The sequence below is a fragment of the Rattus norvegicus genome, chromosome 4 (genome assembly GCF_021556685.1).
Source record: "Rattus norvegicus strain SHRSP/BbbUtx chromosome 4, alternate assembly SHRSP_T2T, whole genome shotgun sequence".
NCBI lineage: Eukaryota > Metazoa > Chordata > Mammalia > Rodentia > Muridae > Rattus > Rattus norvegicus.
The window spans coordinates 78,975,147-78,990,121 of NC_141537.1; the positions used below are offsets into that span (position 1 = coordinate 78,975,147).

Genomic DNA, 14,975 nt, shown 5'->3' on the forward strand with positions numbered 1-14,975 from the left:
TGTTTATATGCACATGTGTTTGTGCTCATGTTTGTGTGCATGTGTGTGGGTATACACATGTGTGTTTGTGTGTGCATGTATGTGCATGTGTGTATGCTCTAGCATTTGCATGTGTTACACCGCACATGTGCAGGTTGGAGACAGCTTTGCAGAGTTGGCTCCTTCCTTCCACCTTGACATGGGTGCCAAGATCAAATTCAGGTCTCAGGCTTTTGAGACAAACACCTTCACCTCCTGAGCCATCTCAGGAGCCCCAACTAACCCAGTTTTTAAAACAGGCCAAGGTTGGGGTTACAACTCTGTTTTGGACAGCCTGCTCAGCATACACAAAGTTCTGAGTCGGAACTCCTCAGCACCAAATAAAAGTAAGAGTTGTACTATAGAACTGTGACCCCTACACTCAAGACAGGAAAGTCAGACGTTCAAGGTCATCTGTAGGGGGTGGTTCTGATGCTTTGATCAGGAATCTGCATGTAAAAGCCAAAGGCCCTGTTCCCCAATTGATTATCTGGGGTGGGGGGGGAAGCAGTGTGTGAATAAAGATTCTATTGGTGCCCTCAACACAGAAGAACAAACACACAACAAGAAGGATGGATGTCAAGTCATCCTACTGAATGAAAGAAACTAGACACAAATGCATTCACGTAGTAGGAGTTCATTGCCCAGATGTAACTGAGTTCTTGTACAGTGAGATCATTTGTACAAACGTAAACTGACATAAAGACACAAAAAGATCAGTGGTCCTGGGGTTCAGTGTCAGGGAAGGAGACCCTGCCAAGGGACATAGGAATTTTTCAGAGAATGCAAATATTCTTTGTTGTTATTGTGGTTTGGTGAGTATATACAATTATCAGGATGTGTCCACTTGGGTTGTAATATAAATTATAAATATAATATAATATACAAATGTAGTATAAATTATATTGGCAGTTGTCGTATTCCTTTTGTGCTTTTTCAGAATGGATTCTGGGATCAAGGATCTTGTTGGTTTGCCCTGCGTGCAGTTGGTTGTTCTTGTCTCAGACTATAGGAAATTTATTTCAAATGTTCCCCCAGACACCTTGTCCTGCGGTAGGCTGGCCCCCGTCTATAAAAGAGAAGGAAAAATAGTATCAAAACCAGTGCACCCTGAGAACAGCTAGAAGGCAAACCGCTTTCAACAGAGGTCACTGTTTTTATCCCAGACTGCAAAAGCCTGTGGTGGGAATGAGAAGGCAGAAGCTCTTCGTAGAGTATGGTCTGCCAGGGGTTCTTTTGATCCAGAACTCCAGTGGGAGTTTTGGCAGGACCTCCCTGGTCCTTTCTGCCAGAAATGTAAACCCACGACCTGCTGCTTGCTACTCGTTCTTTTGCTCTTTGTGGGTCTCTCAACCAGACTACACCAGTCATTCCTACTGGCTGTGATAAGTGATCTTATCTCTCTGCTGCTTGCTATTTCTCCTTCTACTTTTGCTTACACTAAATTCATATTGACTCACCCATTCGAAACCAAAAGGACAGCAGTCACAGATCATTCTCAGCACAGAACAGGGGTCATTCATCAGAAGAATATAGAAATGTGGTGTCCAAAGGTCAGAAACCCCAAGACAAAGGCAGAGATTAGAGCCTCCAAGTCAGGAACACTGAAGGTTGCCACTGGGAGCTGGAAGAGAGAACGAACAGTTATCCCGTGACCCTTGGGAGCATGGCTGTGCCAGAGCTGTGACCTCAGGCTTCTGGCCTCCAGGACTGAGATAGGGTCAGAGGTTACATCTTCTATTGTTTAACCTGTAGGGTGAGATAAGGGAAAAGCTGAGAATGGTCTGTGGGGTTCAAAACCATGGAGGTCACAGTGGCCTTGACCAGAGCTATCAAACAGAATGGTGAGACAGACACCATCACTAAAATTCTTTCCTAGGCAAATAGAGAAGAGGATACAGAGGCAGCCAGCATACTCTGTGCCTGGGGTTGCAGAACAACAGACTACTGTCTGATTAAAAGTGGAAAGCAAAAAAAATAAAACAGAGGTTTATTCACTGTGACCACGTTGGGAAGAAAGACAAAGAGAACCAGTAAGCACTCAAGTCTATCTCTGGTCCTGAAGGGAAATCAAAATTTCAATAGAGAGGCCAGGATTTCCACAGCTAAACTTAGTCCTGGTGCAGTCACACCCACCATTATCTGTGTTGCAGTCTCATCCTGAAAGGTGACAAGTCGTTAGGACTGTGGGAAATCTCTTTCTGGGAGGCAAATTAGTGCACAGACACACACACACACACACACACACACACACACACACACACACACACGAATGCATGCATACACCCACTGGCTGTTACAGTTTTCTTCTTCCAGCTGAGATTGCTGGAAAAGCTCCCCCTGTCTTTAGAGGTTCATTGTTTCGATAGTCTGATAGATGGAGAGATGCAAAGGTCTCTCTAGAATATCCCCATTGAAATGTAACGATTCAAGTGGTCATTGATGACAACAATGTCTACTTTGTCAGAATTGTGAGTAGCCTGGGTGACAAATGATCCAATACGCTCACACCTGCTCACTCTGACCTTCACAATCAAGGCTCAAAGGCTAATCTGGCACTCCATGAGAATGTGCAGTGTCCTTAGAAGGAGAAGAAGCCGAGAGATGTTAGTAATTATTAAAGTATGTGTGTGTGTGTGTATGTGTCTGTGTAAATGTGTGTCTGTGTGCATGTGGTGACTCTGTGTGTCTGTGTTATGTGTGTGTGTCTGTGTATCTGTATGTGTCTGTGTGTGTGTATCTGTGTGTGTGTGTCTCTGTGTCTGTGTCTGTGTAAATGTGTGTGTGTCTGTGTATCTGTGTGTGTGTCTGTCTGTGTGTGTGTGTCTGTGTCTGTGTAAATGTGTGTGTGTCTGTGTATCTGTGTGTGTGTATCTGTGTGTGTGTGTATCTGTGTGTGTGTATCTGTGTGTGTGTGTCTGTGTGTGTGTATGTCTGTGTGTGTGTCTGTGTGTGTGTGTGTATCTGTGTGTGTGTGTGTCTGTGTATCTGTGTGTGTGTGTATCTGTGTGTGTGTGTGTGTCTGTGTATCTGTGTGTGTCTGTCTGTGTGTGTGTGTCTGTGTCTGTGTAAATGTGTGTGTGTGTCTGTGTGTGTGTGTGTGTCTGTGTGTGTGTGTGTGTGTGTGTCTCCTTTCCTTCGCATCCTCTATGCTGCTTTCTGGTTGTCACTTCATCTTATCTACAAGGTCTCTTCCGACTGTCATCTTTTTGGAGGACATGCCTGCTAAAGCATTTTTATAATCTCTTAAGAGTTTGAGTAAGCCTTTGAATGGCAGGTCTGCATGTCAATAATGGGTGTGAGCTGGCAGAACAGCAGCGTCCCTCTCAGGAGGTCCAGCTGAGCCCCCAGGGTGAGGGGGCGATGGGCACAATGGCCCTCATTCGAGCAGGAATGCCTTTCAGGTGCCTGCTGCACCGTCCTGGTGCCAGGCCCAGCTGGCTCTCAACCATTCCAGCCCTCCTTCACCACATCGGTCCACCCCAATTCCTTCTCGGAAACTCTGCTTCTTTGCTGCACACCACGTGCTCGGCTAGGCCCCATCTGACAGCTGGGGCCCCTGGCCCAACCCCACAGACACCCAGTGTTCCTTTCACAGGCTCCGGTGAGCCAAGTCTACTTCCTTTACAACCCTTTTGCAGGCCCTCCCTTTCCCTCGTGTGCCATGCCAATGGCTTACAGGCTCCATGAAAGGACTCAGGGGCCGAGAACTTGGATCAATGGGGTCTTTATTTTTGAACATCAGTAAACAGCACAAATCAGTTGAATGGGTGCTGCCCTGTTCGTGATTCCAATGCTTGCTGTGGTTTCCAGCCAGCATTAGATGCCCTGAGAATGTGCTTGTTACTGCTGACTAATGAAGAGTGTGGCTCCTTTTTCTTAACTTGAACACACTCCAAAACACTGGCCCGAAAGATCAGTGTGACACTGGAGAGGGTGAATGGGGAAATCTTTAACCTTCCTTTTGAAACAGTCCATTGGTGTTGTTCTAACCATTTTCTTTCCTCTTCCTTTTGGTCTGCCCTCTGGCATCGCTGGATCAGCTTGATGCAGAATACAATCTTTTTTAAGACTCAGAAAATGGTGCCAGGATTGTTTCCGCTAACTGAGCTACAAATCGTGTAATTAGAGATGAAAAGTCCCAAGAACCTTTAACTTGTGCCTGTGGCTTTGTCGAAATGGACCCTGTCACTGTGTTTTGGGGGTTGTTCTTGTCACTCTGGCTATTTGTTTGTGGAACCACTCACAGCTCATTCAATGCCACCAGCAAGGGACATGGCCTACTTGTTTCGACTAAAAATAGTCACTGGTGTGGTTAAAACCACAGGGAAAGTAATCCTTCAAAAGATTTAAGATTCTGGAGTTGTAGCTAGCCTTGCCTAATATGCTTGAGGCCATGCTGGAATAAAAGAATTTAAGACCAAAAAAACCTACATATTTTCCCCAGTAGAATTGAACACTTAACAACAAAGATTGAACTTTTGTTCTTATTTGAATACAAAAGGCATAAAGTAAAGGAGGTAGCAGAGCTTCCCCGGGCACTAACACCTCCACATGCCCTCTGTGTGGTAGGACAGACAAAGAGCAAATTCTGGAGGCAGAAGGCAGGGGTTCGAATCCCTGTCCCAGCACTGAGTGTGGTACTGGGCAAATTACTCTCTATGACCCAGTCTCCCCTTCTATAAGATCAGTTAATGTCACCCCACCCTGATCCCAGGTGAACAACTCATTTTTCTATCTAGCTCAGGAAAAGCAGCCCCTCATGGTGGGTGTCACTCTTGTCCTTCTGGGTGAACAATGGTTAGCCTCTGTCCAGTCCTCACAGCCTGCCAGGATGACCCCACACATACTACTCTAGCCCCTCCTCACGCTGCTGTCCACTTCTGCAGTATCTGAGGAAGCTCTAGCTTGACCAAGTGGTCAAGAAATCTGTTACTCCCCAAATCAAGCTGCCACCACTATAGTGTGACATTCGAAGCCACCAGGAAGGCAGCAAGGAGCAGAGAACTCCAGGCCACCATGTGAACAGTGTAACTTTAATTTTTTTTCAAATCCTATTTTTAATGATGGTTCTTAAACACCTTAACCCTGTAGCCCACCACGCACCAGAGATAGTGGAAAAGAAAGGAGCAGGGGGCTGGGGGTGTAGAGTAAACCTGTTTAGAAAGGTCCTTTAGAGCAACTCCGGTCTGTGTTGTCTGGAAATCAAGTCAGCAGGTCAGTTCACAGGTCAGCAGCAGCAGCTCAGTCCGCACGCAGACACTTTACAGACAGAGCAGCAGTCCAGGTTAGTGGAGTTGGGCTCCTAGCAGAGACAGCCAGGCCTCAGCCTCTGCACAAGTCAGCAGCAGGGAGCAGGGCCAACAGGAGCACCAGGAGAAGTTCTCAGCTGTGCCTCTCTCAACAAAGTGAAGACTTGAGACCAACAAGCAAGTGCTGCACAGCCGGCTCTAGAACTAACCCAAGCTCAGCCCCCGTCACTGTCCATCGAATCCTATTTATATCTTTTGAGTGTCCTCTATGCGTCTGCCCGCAGCATGTGCCTTACCTCAGCTGACATCGCTCTGCCAGTCAACCCGAGTCCAAGGAAGCAGCAGAAAGCTGCAGCACGCCACCAGAAGTTTTTTGGTGCATTTCTCTCTTATGTAGTCCCAACCAATAAAGCTTAACTACACCATGTAAGGCGGACCAATATAGGCAAGGCGCTAGCAAAGACTCCTCCGTCACGTGTCCTTTCACATGCTTGCTTTAGCAGAACATCCTCTGTCCTGTGTCTGCTTCAGCGAAACATTCCTTCACGAGTCTGCCTTAGCCTTTCACCTGTGTCCACCTCAGGAAAACACTCCTTGACGTGTTTGCCCAGGAAAACACCATCCAACACAATCGACTTTCCAAAGAACCCTTAAGTTTCCACTTCAGAATGGAGCTGCTTTCCCGGTGATCTTTTCCTTTTCTCGCCCACATGTTACTTTTATCGGATTTCTCAATGTTAGGTGCGCATTCCCCCTTCCCCACGAGTCCTCTTCCTTGCACCATGTTCTTCTCACTCTTTCATTCTCTTGCCTGTCTTCTGCATCCTTCCACCCCACCATTCTGGTTCCGAGTGTCTGTGCGAAAGAGCTGCTGTTGAATGTAGTGCCCTTAAGTTATATACGGGATGTGGGGAACAGTCTTGGGCTCTATTCATGCTGCTGCAGGAGCATCCATCTTTTTTAATTGTTCATTTTCAATACTTCAATATGTGTTCAGACTGTGTTGTGATCGCATTCACCATGGCCCTCTCCTACCTCTCTCCCACTCTTAGGTTCCCTTCTTCCCAACTCTCCCCACTCCTGCCCCTGCTCCTGCCTCCACTCCTGCCCCTCCTACCTGGCCCCATACCCCCATGGTCTTTGTTGGTATTGTTCAGGTAGCCACAGCTGCTGTGAGCCCGTTTTTGTGATGGTCGTGCCAGGGTACCACAGCACCCTGTCCACCTCTGGCTCTTAGAATCGTCCCACTCTTTTCTGTAATGTTCGAGGGGCGTGGTCACAGGAGGGGCTGTCCTGCTTAGAGCTAAGGCCTGAGCTTATTCTCAGCACTTGACACTTATGAGAGTCTACATTAACTGTTGCCCTCTGCACAAAGCGTCTCTGACCCATGCTGACAATACACTAGTCTATAGATAGGTAGGTAGGTAGATAGATAGATAGATAGATAGATAGATAGATAGATGATAGATAGATAGATGATAGATAGAAAGATAGATAGATAGATGATAGATAGAAAGATAGATAGATAGATAGATAGATAGATAGATGATAGATAGATAGATAGATAGATAATAGATAGATAGATGATAGATAGATAGATAGATAGATAGATGATAGATAGATAGATAGATAGATAGATAGATAGATAGATAGATGATAGATAGATAGATGATAGATAGAAAGATAGATAGATAATAGATAGATAGATGATAGATAGATAGATAGATGATAGATAGATAGATGATAGATAGAAAGATAGATAGATAATAGATAGATAGATGATAGATAGATAGATAGATAGATAGATAGATGATAGATAGATAGATAGATAGATAGATAGATAGATGATAGATAGATAGATGATAGATAGATAGATAGATGATAGATAGATAGATAGATAGATAGATAGATAGATAGATAGAGAGATAGATAGATAGATGATAGATAGATAGATAGATAGATAGATGATAGATAGATAAATAGATAGATAGATAGATGATAGATAGATAGATAGATAGATAGATACAGAAATACTGAGAATACACTAGTCTATAGAAAGATAGATAGATAGATAGATAGATAGATAGATAGATAGAATGAAAGAAAGAAAGAAAGAAAGAAAGAAAGAAAGAAAGAAAGAGAAATGCTGAGAATACACTAATCTACAGATAGGTAGGTAGGTAGGTAGATAGATAGATAGATAGATAGATAGATAGATAGATAGATGATAGATAGATAGATGATAGATAGATAGATAGATAATAGATAGATAGATAGATAGATAGATAGATGATAGATAGATAGATAGATAGATAGATGATAGATAGATAGATAGATAGATGATAGATAGATAGATAGATAGATAGATAGATGATAGATAGATAGATAGATAGATAGATAGATAGATAGATAGATAGAGAAATGCTGAGAATACACTAGTCTATAGAAAGATAGATAGATAGATAGATAGATAGATACAGAAATACTGAGAATACACTAGTCTATAGATAGATAGATGATAGATAGATAGATAGATAGATAGATAGATAGATAGATAGATAGATAGATAGATAGATAGAAAGAGAAATGCTGAGAATACACTAGTCTACAGATAGAAACAGAGATGTTTGGGAGTGGTTTGCCCACATGTTCATCTAGCAAAACATCAGTAGTACCTTCTCCCTTGGGTCCTCTGACCTCCCTAGTCACAGGCTTTTTAGCCAGGTTGACAGCATCAGGATATAGCCCACTAAATTCAATTGGGATGCAATTGTTAACCCACAAACATTCTAGTCGCCATTGCTCCAGTGGGTCCATCTTACCTGGTTTTCTCAGTTAGGAAATCATTGATGATTTTTCCCCCTCCAGGAACCTGCATAGCACCTTCTGGCTAGCCAATATGGAAGACACTTCCAGATCAGCTTCAGCCTGGTTTTTCCGCCAGGAGCCCTGTGATGTGCAGTCTGGGGTTTCATTACCCTTTTATCACTGTGATGGACGCACCCTCACATAAAACAGAATGCCCAACTAATGCTACCTACCAAGTGAAGTCTAGGTCAGTTAAAGGCCACGCTGAGAGCATGCTTATACTGCCTTCCTATCACCTCGCACTTGGGAAGTGGAAGCAGGAGGTCAGGGGTTCAAGGCTAGACTCAGCTACTGAGTGACCTGGGAGAGAAGTTCTTAAGCAAGACTTGAAAGGCATGAAATTTCCACCAGTCCCATTTCTTCCATTTGAATTGGTTCCCAGGCCTCTCTCCTCTCTTGCTCAGCCCACAAGCTTACCCACCAAAATGGCACACAGGAAAGACAAGACTTTCAAACCTTTTTCTCTACTTCCTTTCCCCTTCCTGTATGTGCAAGAGGCAGTTTGGTTTAGTTTTGTTTTGTTTTCTAGGATCTCTGGCCCAGAACAAATCAGCAGCTATGGCCATGAGCCCGATCCAGACAGCTGTCAAGTTAGCTCAGCCTGCAAAGAAAGCCTTTCACTTAATTAACTGGTTGAGAAAGACCCAGACCATTAAAAACTCCTGTGTGACACAGGGACATTGTATAGAGCACAACTCCAGTGTCCGCACACGCAGTGTCGTCACTGGACCCAGGCATGCTCACTCATTTCTGTGCCGTGCTGCCTGTCCATAGCAGTCGAGTGTCGAGCAGTGGAGTAATTATGATGGACACCACACTGGCCACAAGGCCAGCATATCCACTATCTGACTTATACAGAAAAAAATCTCCACAATCCCCAGGCTAATTTGCATGCCCCTCGATATCCAGTCTATTTTAATGTGTCTGTGTGGCACAGTTACCTATGCTGTACATAATCAGTGCTGTTCATATTGCTCATGCCTACGTGGGTCTCAAGAACTAGAACAACCAGCAGAGAATTTTTTTTCTTTTTTTCTTTTTTTTATTAACTTGAGTATTTCTTATATACATTTCTAGTGATATTCCCTTTCCCGGTTTCCGGGCAAACATCCCCCTCTCTCCTCCCCTTCCTTATGGGTGTTCTCCTCCCCATCCTCCCCCCATTGCCGCCCTCCCCCCAACAGTCTAGTTCACTGGGGGTTCAGTCTTAGCAGGACCCAGGGCTTCCCCTTCCACTGGTGCTCTTACTAGGATATTCATTGCTACCTATGAGGTCAGAGTCCAGGGTCAGTCCATGTATAGTCTTTAGGTAGTGGCTTAGTCCCTGGAAGCTCTGGTTGCTTGGCATTGTTGTACATATGGGGTCTCGAGCCCCTTCAAGCTCTTCCAGTTCTTTCTCTGATTCCTTCAACGGGGGTCCTATTCTCAGTTCAGTGGTTTGCTGCTGGCATTCGCCTCTGTGTTTGCTGTATTCTGGCTGTGTCTCTCAGGAGAGATCTACATCCGGCTCCTGTCGGCCTGCACTTCTTTGTTTCATCCATCTTGTCTAATTGGATGGCTGTATATGTATGGGCCACATGTGGGGCAGGCTCTGAATGGGTGTTCCTTCTGTGTCTGTCTTAATCTTTGCCTCTCTATTCCCTGCCAAGGGTATTCTTGTTCCCCTTTTAAAGGAGTGAAGCATTCACATTTTGATCATCCGTCTTGAGTTTCATTTGTTCTAGGCATCTAGGGTAATTCAAGCATTTGGGCTAATAGCCACTTATCAATGAGTGCATACCATGTGTGTTTTTCTGTGATTGGGTTACCTCACTCAGGATGATATTTTCCAGTTCCGACCATTTGCCTACGAATTTCTTAAAGTCATTGTTTTTGATAGCTGAGTAATATTCCATTGTGTAGATGTACCACATTTTCTGTATCCATTCCTCTGTTGAAGGGCATCTGGGTTCTTTCCAGCTTCTGGCTATTATAAATAAGGCTGCTATGAACATAGTGGAGCATGTGTCTTTTTTATATGTTGGGGCATCTTGTGGGTATATGCCCAAGAGAGGTATAGCTGGATCCTCAGGCAGTTCAATGTCCAATTTTCTGAGGAACCTCCAGACTGATTTCCAGAATGGTTGTACCAGTCTGCAATCCCACCAACAATGGAGGAGTGTTCCTCTTTCTCCGAATCCTCGCCGGCATCTGCTGTCACCTGAGTTTTTTATCTTAGCCATTCTCACTGGTGTGAGGTGAAATCTCAGGGTTGTTTTGATTTGCATTTCCCTTATGACTAAAGATGTTAACATTTCTTTAGGTGTTTCTCAGCCATTCGGCATTCCTCAGCTGTGAATTCTTTGTTTAGCTCTGAACCCCATTTTTAATAGGGTTATTTGTCTCCCTGCGGTCTAACTTCTTGAGTTCTTTGTATATTTTGGATATAAGGCCTCTATCTGTTGTAGGATTGGTAAAGATCTTTTCCCAATCTGTTGGTCAGCAGAGAATTTTGAATTCTCACAAGAAAGGCTGTGCATTGATATTAGCGTGGTAATATTGGACAAGGTCCCGTTTACTCATTACCTTTCTTTCCTTTCTTTTCTTCTCCTTCAGTCCAGGGGATTGAACCCAGAGCCTCGTGTGTTTTCAGTACAGAAGACTGAACCCAGGGCATCAAGCATTCTAGGCAAATGTTCTACCACTGACTGCAAACCCCAGCCCAACCTGGCTTCAAGATGGCTGCTACAGTTCCTTAAATGATTTCCTAATATGAGTATCTTCAAAGACAAGAAGCTGTCCACAACATGGGGAAAGAACTTAATATAGCACACAGTCATGCGCTGCTCAGTGAGGTTTGGGCCAAGGACAGACTGCACATATAAGGTAGTCCTGTTGGTTTATGGAGCTGGGATAAGGGTGTAACTGAGTGGTTGAGCTAGCATGTGCAAGGCCCTGACTCAGTTTGATCGCCAGCATAATAATAAAAAGGTTTCGATACTATCATGACATCACAATGATGCACATCATTCTGATTCTGGCGTGGGCATGCCAACTGTCCTGCCAGTTGCACACGGGTACATAATAGTTGCTAATAGATGGCCATTTACCAGTTCACACATTTATAATACTGTACAGTTTATTGCTTGCCATGTCCTGCAGGGCTGGGCTCTAGAAACCTGACTGGGGCAATGCAGGAATGAAGAAAAATAACAGACACTAGAGACAGCAGTCACACAGAGAGAAAGCCTGGGGCTGGGTGGGCTGTGCTGGCTCTGACAGAGGTAAACTCAGCAGCACTTTACATACAGAAGAAGACATTGGCTAATCTCAGTCCGGAGGTCTCTGTAGGGAAGAGAGGGGGAAGCTTGGTTGATAGTTTCTACATACACTGGTTTTAGCTAAAGGGCCATCCAGCGGCAACACATCTACAGACCAGAGGAAGGTGATCCCATCTTCCTGAGCCTCACCCAGGAAAGGCTTTGCCACTCCCATGGGGCTGAGGCATTGAAGTCCTTGACATGGCGGTGCCCAAGTCAACAGCGCACCTTCTCAGGGACTTCACCAGCTCCCCACATTTTTGTTTGTTGTTGATTTGAGGCACAGTCTTCCTGTTCGCCCTGCCTAACTGGGGCTCACCATTCAGGCTAAGTTTGATCTTAGAAACAACCTTTGAGGTAGGTCTCATGAATATAGTCCTGACACTTAGGAGTTAAGTCATGTGGCTTGTAGTCTGGGCTACAGTGTAAGACCCTGGAGAGAGAGAGAGAGAGAGAGAGAGAGAGAGAGAGAGAGAGAGAGAGAGAGAGACAGAGACAGAGACAGAGACAGAGACAGACAGAGAGGAGGAAGAGGAGAAGAAAGAAAGAAAGAAAGAAAGAAAGAAAGAAAGAAAGAAAGAAAGAAAGAAGGAAAGAAAGAAAGGAGAAAGAGAAGAGAAGAGAAGAGAAGAGAAGAGAAGAGAAAAGGAGAAAAGAGAAAAAGCAGCATTGATCACAGCCTGATGGTGTGATTCCAATTCCAAGAGGCAAGTGGATTGCCATGAGTTCAAGTGCAGCCTGGACCTCATAATGAGTTCCAGACACACAGCAAGATCCTGATTTAAAAACTTAAAACAATTATAAAGAACAAAGGGAAAGCGGCAGTTTGAACTGCTTTTGGAGATAGAAGCAATCAATAGATTAATTCCAACGTCTCCTATATAAATAACTCATTTCAACTTTAGATAGAATAACTTTTTCAACTAATTTCAGGTGGTTTTCAAACCCCGAAGCACACAGGACAGCTCAGGGGCATCTATAAACCTTGCTTGGCCTTTGCTGGTGACATCTAGTGTTCCATGGTCATGACTCCAGATGGACAGATTTCGGTGACACAAGGTCATAGTTGGACAGCATCGCATGGACCTTGCATGGTCAAAGTTCTTACAAGCGTAGGCTTGTCAAAATCCTCAGAATTACGCAGGTAATCACAGCGAAGTATAGAGATGATTTATGGTCAAAGCACACAGAGAGTATCAAAGAAAGGCTGGGGTGTGTGCACACAGGTCCCAGCGAGTCCCAGAGCCAGAGCTGGGCATGTGGCCCTAGCCCTCATGAGTCAGAGCCCATGAGATGCTCCAACAGACAGCTCCTTTGATGCTCCTCACTCACATGCTCCGTGGCCTGTTCATGAACCTGTGTAGACCGGCCTCAGTACAAAAACGCAGACTGGCAAGGAAAGCAGTGTGATTGCTAAGGCCAGAAATCTTGGAATCCCAGCTTCATAAGGACAGGGTTTTGATTTGATGTGTTTTATACATGGCTCAAGAAGTACGCTGCTGGGGGTTGTAGCTAAGTACATTTCCGCCTGTCACTTTAGTGGACTATGTCCCCACGGCACCCCCTTCCCCACTGCTGCCTTTAAGACCCAGACGTGACTACTAAACCCATACAGTCCCCCTGCAATGGGGACCATCCAGAGCAGTGACAGACATTCAGAAAGCAAAGAATACGTTAGTTTTCAAAAAGGCAATTGTCTTGACCCGTCAAATACATAGCCCTGACTTTGTGTTCTCTGATCAGAAGATGGTGAACAAACTATGTGCAAATGGTTGAATTTTAAGCTTTGGTTCCTGCCATTCTCTCTTAGTTTATACAAACTTCTCCCAGAAACTCAAATATTGGGATGGGCACACTGTTTCAGTCAGGCGCTGAACTTTCTGCCAGCATACAGGTAGCATTTATTATAGAAAGGTGTGCTAACCTTGCATGTGTGCTAGCCTTGCATGCTGCACAAAGACAACGGCATGATATAGTCAGCACCCAGGCCAGCCCAGCCACGTCTTCCAGAGAGTTGCCTTATTAGGCCATTCACAAAGGCTTCTCTTCAAAGAAAGAAAACAGCCTACAGAAGACATACCTGCTGGCGGCGAGCTAAATCTCATATTTGGTAAATGATAGGGGGTGAGCCTCCCCTCATGAATCTACAACTACTCAATTCTCATGAATTGAACATCTTCTACTCTATCCAGAGCCAGTTTCCAAAAGCTGCTACAGAAAACCTTAGGGCCAACAGGACTATCTTTCAAAATATTCACAGTAGCTGCTTTGACAATATGATCTCTCTGGTTACAGACTAGCTGGATTTTGATTCTTTTCAGAATGAGCTCACTTAGTTATCATTTAGTTATAAAACTGGAACACATTGTGTCCAACACGAGCAGCCCATCTCACAGGTGAGAAAACCGAGGCGCAGAAGTCTCTCCCTTGCCCAAGATCACAGTGTCAGTGAAAGGCAGAAGCAGAACGCAGGCCAAAGCTGTCGTCTTCTCACAGAGTGTGCCATTTTCAGTGTGCGCTGTGTCTCAAGACCTCACCTAACTCAGCCAGGCTGGGCGGGAGGACAGCCCTGCAGAGGTGCATAGGCAGTAGGCAAGTGTTAAATCCTCCAGTCTCAGAAGAGCACTCGCCATGGAGTGGGGGTGGAACGGAATGCCTGTTAAATGGCCTGACTATGTTTTAAAGTGGACAGTAAATAGGAAGATACGCTTCGGAAAGCTGTGAATCCTTGTTTTGATCAGCCACACCTGGCTGATGACGATGGCGCTGATAGAAGCCGAGTGAGCAAATGCCACGCTGACTTACGGAAGTGTCCGTTACGACGTGAGACATGCTCTGGCTCTGAGCATATGAACAGGCTCAGAGCATTTTAGGAAGGGTTTAAAACCCAGGGTTTAATAGCCAGCCAGGCGGGCTTGTGTGCTAGCCTTGCAGTGATGGTCATGTGTGCTAGCCTTGCTGGTCATGTGTGCTAGCCTTGCAGTGCTGGTCATGGTCTGCCCCTGTACCAGCTGGCTGAACAGTGTCTTTTCCAATGAGTCTAAAAGTTAAGGCTATTTGAGTCAAGCTTGCAAGCTTTAGAGGTTTCTGTACTGACTGTGGCCTCAGTGCAATCTAAAAGCTCGTTGCTGCGGCTTTCAAAGTTTTCCCTTCTACTCTCGAGTAATTTGTTTTTGGATTAATAAATTCTTCATTCTGCTACAAACCATGTTTGCACCATATTACACCCTGATCAAATCTTAAAAAGTTAAAAAGAAATGCATTTCCATTTTAAAGGATATACTAAACAGTAAGTGGACGAGTGTCACAGGCAGCCCCTCTAAAGCTGTGGGCGCTGAATAAAAGTTTCCTGTTTGTTTTTTCTCCACGAACCATTGGGTCCACCTTTAAGAACTTAGCCACGGGTGAGTTGTGATCACTACTCGGTTAATAGTTCTCGCAGTGAGTCAACAGTCACAGAGAACAAACAAGAAACCCTTTGGGAGCCAGAGTTTCTGCCGCTTACAATCAATCCTCTCTCCTCCAGTCAAGAAGTTTG

At 44.8% G+C, this 14,975-nt stretch overlaps 1 long non-coding RNA gene across 1 annotated transcript; it reads right to left on the reverse strand.

Annotated features, from left to right (window-relative positions):
• Positions 1–644: 644 nt before the first annotated feature.
• On the reverse strand, positions 645–5,428 carry LOC102546557 (uncharacterized). Its single transcript, XR_015685985.1, has 3 exons — positions 5,175–5,428; positions 1,479–1,642; positions 645–1,087 (listed from the first exon to the last, which is right to left on the reverse strand). It is a non-coding gene; the product is annotated as an uncharacterized LOC102546557 (long non-coding RNA).
• Between the last annotated feature and the right edge of the window lie 9,547 nt (positions 5,429–14,975).